Source organism: Lactuca serriola, chromosome 5 (assembly GCF_051521515.1).
Source record: "Lactuca serriola cultivar US96UC23 chromosome 5, Lser_US96UC23_V15, whole genome shotgun sequence".
Classification (NCBI taxonomy): Eukaryota; Viridiplantae; Streptophyta; class Magnoliopsida; order Asterales; family Asteraceae; genus Lactuca; species Lactuca serriola.
Genome location: NC_136412.1, coordinates 57540747 through 57546921, shown reverse-complemented (window position 1 = coordinate 57546921; position 6175 = coordinate 57540747). Strand labels below are relative to the sequence as shown.

The following is a 6175-nucleotide window of genomic DNA, read 5'->3' as shown; positions in this document are numbered from 1 at the left end:
ACAAGAACGCATAGTAAAGCACTAAAGTGTTTCAGTTATTCTTTTTTATATATAGAAGCAAATTTCCTTAACAAATATGATACGCTCACAAAAAGTATTGCGAAACATCAAAATATGTAATCAAGGATTGTGTAGGGACTAATATAGCATGATTTCAAAAATTATTATTACTTAATTAGTCAATATCTCAAATTATTATTACTTAATTAGACTATTTTAAAATTTAGTTTCTTTGTCTATCTTAAAGCTTTATAAAACCTGTTACCAATAAAGTATCAGATATAATCTTTACATAATATAACTAAAATCGGATTGCATAAATTCAATGTTATGTTAATTCTCATATTCATGAATTCAGATATAACATGAACCATTTTTATAGTTGGAAAATCAATAATTGATCTAAATCCAAATGAACCATTTTTATAGCTGCCAACACCTCCCATTAATTTCCGGTATCTCCACCTGCACCCCACCTCCGATCACCAATAGGATCACAAAACACATTCAAAATTCATGATTATTTCCACCTCCCACGTATACTATCACCTCCTCTTCGGCCTTCTCCTCCTCCACTATGCCCCACCGGCGTGCCCTGCCGCCGCCAGCTACTGGACCCTCCTCCTCCCAACCATTGGCATCTCCGCCATGCACATGCAGCTCCTTCCTAACGACCGTATCGTAATCTTTGATCGCACAGACTTTGGCTCCTCAAATATCTCCCTCCCCGCCGGAAAATGCCGCTTTGACCAAAACGACATGGTGTTGAAGCTCGACTGCACCGCACACTCAGTTGAATACGACGTCTCCTCCAACACCCTTCGCCCCCTCATGGTTCTCACTGATGTTTGGTGTTCCTCCGGAGCTCTAGACTCCAATGGCAGCTTAGTCCAGATTGGCGGATATAATGATGGTGATCATGCCGTAAGAGTTTATAGATCTTGTGATAAGTGCGATTGGGAAGAGATGCCATCTGGGTTGATTCAAAGAAGATGGTACGCCACCAGTCATATATTACCAGACGGCCGACAGATTGTTATTGGTGGTCGCCGGCAATTTAACTACGAATTCTTCCCGAAAACCTCACCGTCGGAGAAAGCTCAAAGCTTGCCGTTTCTAGTTCAAACATATGATCGGTGGATTGAGAATAACTTATACCCATTTGTATTTCTTCATACCGATGGAAATTTGTTCATCTTTGCGAATACCCATGCGATTTTATTTAATTACACCGATAACAAAGTTGTCAAGACTTACCCGGAAATACCTGGTGGCGACCCGAGGAACTACCCCAGCTCCGGCTCTGCAGTACTACTTCCAATGCGGATAGTACAAGATATTGTAGCTGTGGTTGAAGTTTTGGTGTGCGGTGGTGCACCGAAAGGAGCTTATACTAATGCTAAACATGGGAAATTCGATGGAGCATTGGATACATGTGGGAGAATTATGATATCCGACCCGAATCCTCAATGGGTCATGGAGACCATGCCTATGGGCCGGGTCATGGGTGACATGTTGTTGCTTCCAAACGGTGACGTTTTGGTCATCAATGGTGGATCAAGTGGGACCGCGGGTTGGGAACATGGGCGAAACCCAGTTCTTGAACCGGTAATATACAAACCTGACAACTCAATCGGGTACCGTTTTGAGGTGCAAAACCCGAGCATTATACCAAGAATGTACCATTCGACTGCGGTTTTGGTTCGAGATGGTCGGGTTATTGTAGGTGGTAGTAATCCTCATGAAAAATATACTTTCACAAATGTGCTTTATCCTACTGAATTAAGGTTGGAGGCATTTTCCCCTTCTTATCTAGATCCAAGTTCATCCGGACTTCGTCCGGAAATACTTGCGTCTGTTTTCCGTACACAGTTTGAGTATGGGGAACAGATGGTTATACAGTTCACAGTCCATGACCAGGTGGACATGAACTTAGTCTTGGTGACAATGGTGGCACCATCGTTTAACACACATTCATTTTCCATGAATCAAAGGTTGTTGGTTCTTGGTGGAGGAAACACCACGAAGATCATCGGAACATCCTACTATGAGGTGGTTGTGACGGCACCACCTACCGGCAATGTATCACCGGTGGGTTATTACCTTCTTTTTGTGGTACACCAAGGCATCCCAAGTGAAGGCATTTGGGTTCACTTGGAGTGACAAAACATTCGTAAGGTTGATTGTTAAGATAACTCTAAGGCTTACGTTAAACTAATAAATTTTTTGAAATGAGAAAATGTAAGTAAATACTATACATATTGTTTCATTCAGACATTTTTAAATGTTTTAAGACGGTTTAATCATTAACTTTGAATTTTATTTTATATTATTATTTATTTTAATTTCATTGTTACGAAATTATATACATTTTGTTGATGTGGCATTGATTGAACCTTGTACCTTTGGCATGTCATGTTTATTAGAATGATTTTTATTCTTCTTTTAAATGCGAGTTAGTACATGCATAGAATATAACTTAGAACTTCCTTGTTAATAATTTTATCTCACATTTTATTAGCCAAATGGCTAGCCTCAACTCTAGAATAATTTTATTCAATAACCAAATTTCAGTTTTACTCTATTAATTATTTTAAAATTGTTGACAACATTAAATTTACCATGTCATTGAAACTATGGTTTATAATCGCTCAACAATCTTCAATGGTTCGATATGATTGTTCTTCAACAATAAATTAGTTTTATTAAAAGCCAGTTACTCAAAGAAAGTTAAGCATTAACAAATTCCAGTTAGGGATTCGTTAAACCTGGTGTCCTATAGAAAGCGTATTTTTTGACACCAATTCTTTGTCCGCCTCTACCAACTTGGTTACTATAAAATCAAACAATCAATCATTTTCCTGTCTGTAATGACATGTTGGTTAGATTGAAATCTTTTAATAAATAATATTTTCCAATATACAATAGAAAAATTTATATATCTATATTAATTGTAAATCGACAATGTAACATTTTGCATAAATTACTCGGTTATACCAGATGATTTCTAACTCACTTGTATCATTCGAAGTATTTCGGAAATAGATTAGAGTATGTATACATTGTCATTATATTAAAAAAATATATAGTTAACTATGGTTAAGAAAACAAACATAAAATTAACTATGGCTGATTTACATTTTAACAACCATAACTCACTCTAATTAACTACCTCTAACCACTAACAATAAAAATGTGTAATTTTACAAAGTGTTTTTTTCCCGTGTAGTTTCTCAAATTGAAGGCAAGCACACTCCAATAATTCTGAAAAGAAAATAACAACACTTTGATTATTGTTTACAAAATTTCTTAAATGAAACCTAACCTTATTTTTATGGATGAAAGGAAAGAAGTTTGAAGTTTGAAGCAGACAAATGTCTTTTGGCAACTTGGAATTGGATTGATTGGCAAGGAATCTCACGTGAATGATTTAACCTTCTGACCCATGTTACATGTACCCACACTCCACTCCAATACCCCAATTTGACTTTTTGTCTGATTTAGATGTAAACCGTGACATATAGCTGTTTTTTGGCATTGTGTTCCAAAACTTATAAATTTGTAAACTAAAACAAATGGTAGTTAGTAAAAAAATTACCAATCTAAACATTTTCTTAAAAAAGATGTTACAAATACAAGTGTTAAAAGAAAGTAAACCCTATCTAGTTAATAAATTAATTTTGTATGGCCACTATGCATATTAAAAGCCGGTCCAAAGATATAGTGGGCCAATGACAAAAAAAAAATAGGCCCTTAAAATTGAAAATAGACAAATCGTTATAAAATTCATTATTAATATTAAAAAGCAAAAAACATTGCTACGACATTACAAACAATTAATTTCAAGAAAAATAATTTTCCTAGCATTTTTAAATAAGTTGATTTTTTTTTCTCTCTATATATACCATATATTCTAGGAATTTTGAGCCCCTTAGAGACATGACCCAGGGCGACCGCTTGGGTTGTCCACCGTCTAGACCATGCCTGAACAGACGTGTATTATCCCTTATTCATCATGGCTCACTGAATCACAACCCAAATGCCTTCGCTTGGGATATCGTGATTCACCACAAATAGCAAATAATACCCCGCCGGTGCAATGTTACCGGAGGGTGGTGCCGTCATGTTAACTTCATATGTCCAGTTTCCGACCACCTTTGTAGTTTTGCCGACATCAAGCACCAAGAGCCTTTGGTTCATCGAAAATGAATGTGTGTTAAATGAAGGTGCCACCAGTGTCACCGATATCATGTTCGGGTCCACCTTGTTTTGAACTGTGAACCGAACATTTATCAATTGTCTGTATTGAATTCTTGTCTGGGTCACGGGTGAAATTATTTTTGGACGTGACCCAGATGAACCTTGATTCAAATACGAGGGTGAAAACGCCTCTAGGCTTAATTCAGTAGGGTAAAGTACATTTGTGAAATTATAAAATGTATGGGGGTTACTTCCGCCAACTAAAATTCTCCCGTCTCGAAGCAGAATAGCAGTCGAATGGTACATTCGGGGTATAGTGCTCGGGTTTTGAACTTCAAAACGAGAATTAATCGGGTTATAATGCCGGTAAATTACAGGACTGAAAACCGGGTTTCGCCCGTACTCCCACCCGGCGGTCCCGTTTGACCCGCCATTGATGATCAAAACATCACCATTCGGTAGTAATAACATGTCACCCATGACCCGACCCAAAGGCATGGTTTCCATGGCCCATTTTGGATCCGAATCGGATATTTTAATCCTGCCACAACTATTCAACGCTCCATCAAATTTCCCATTTACAGCATTCATAAATGCTCCTTTAGGTGCACCCCCACATATTAAAATCTCCGCCGACGCTACGGTGGCATTGACGATACACAAAGGTAGTAGAACGGCGGAGCCCGTGCTTGGATAGTTTCTTGGATCGCCGCCGGGTATTTCAGGGTATGTTTTCAGAACTTGATTCCGAGAGTAATCAAATAAAATAGCACGATTATTTGCAAAAACAAACAAATGGCCATCGGTGTTAAGAAACACAAAAGGGTATAAATTATTCTCGATGTTCGCATCATTTGTCTGTACTAAAAACGGCAGACTATAAGCTTTCTCTGACGCCATAGCTTTTGGGAAGAACTCGTAGTTATATTGCCGGCGACCACCAATAACAATCTGCCGGCCGTCCGGTAATATATGATTAGTAGCGTACCATCTCCGGCGAAATAAGCCGGATTTTATCTCTTCCCACTCGCACGAACTACATGAGTTATTAAAAACTCTAATGACATGATCACCGTCATTGAACCCGCCGGTCTGAATGAGGCTGCCGTCTGGCATTAAAGCACCGGAGGAACACCAAACGTCGGTGAGGACCATGAGGGGACGAATGGAATTGGAAGCGACATCGTATTCGATAGAATGAGCTGTACAGTCGTTCTTCAAAATGTAATCATACTGATCCTCTCGGCATTTTCCGTCTGGAAGGGAGATGTTGGAGGCACCAAAGTCAGTCCGGTCGAAAACAATGACACGGTCGCTGGGGAGAAGCTGCATGTGCATGGCGGTGATGCCGATGGTTGGGTGGAGGAGGAACCAACTTCCGCCGAGCGCGCCGACAACCGTAGGATACAATATAGTGGCAAAGAACAGGTAGTAGGCGAAAGAAGCTGAAAGGATAATGAATGAAGCTGAAGCCATGGTGGGGACCTTCAACCTTGTATGTTTGGGGTATATATATAGAAAGTAAAAAACAGACTACATTCATCGATGAACTGGTGTATCCAAATTATATATACGACAAAAAGAGTTAATAAAAGGAAGAGTATATTACATAGAAATGGTCCTGTGGTCTAGCGAAATTGGCAATCACTCAAATAATTTCTGACATCGGCAACCTTATTAAACTTCGGCCACTTGAAGGCAAGCCTCCGCCTCCAATAATACACCCTCATACTCGTTTTTGTGCACAGTTACTAGCCAAAGCACAATCAAACGCGTCTAAAGACAAAAAGGTAAAAAAGTTCAATAAATTTCTTAATTACGAGATTAACTAGAGGTTAAGAAAATAAACAATCCATAGAACTTGCAATTAACAAATCAATATTAGACAATAAGTCCTACTCTACCGAACAATGAACAAAGAAATTTTAATAATTTACCTATTGTACGAAACAATAACAATAACTGTGTTGATGGT

The 6175-nt window shown here is 38.4% G+C and overlaps 2 pseudogenes; one reads left to right on the top strand and one right to left on the bottom strand.

Moving 5' to 3' along the window:
- Window positions 1-344: 344 nt before the first annotated feature.
- LOC145052518 (aldehyde oxidase GLOX1 pseudogene) lies at window positions 345-2373 on the top strand (annotated as a pseudogene).
- A 1404-nt stretch (window positions 2374-3777) lies between these two features.
- Window positions 3778-5826, bottom strand: LOC145052517 (aldehyde oxidase GLOX pseudogene; annotated as a pseudogene).
- Between the last annotated feature and the right edge of the window lie 349 nt (window positions 5827-6175).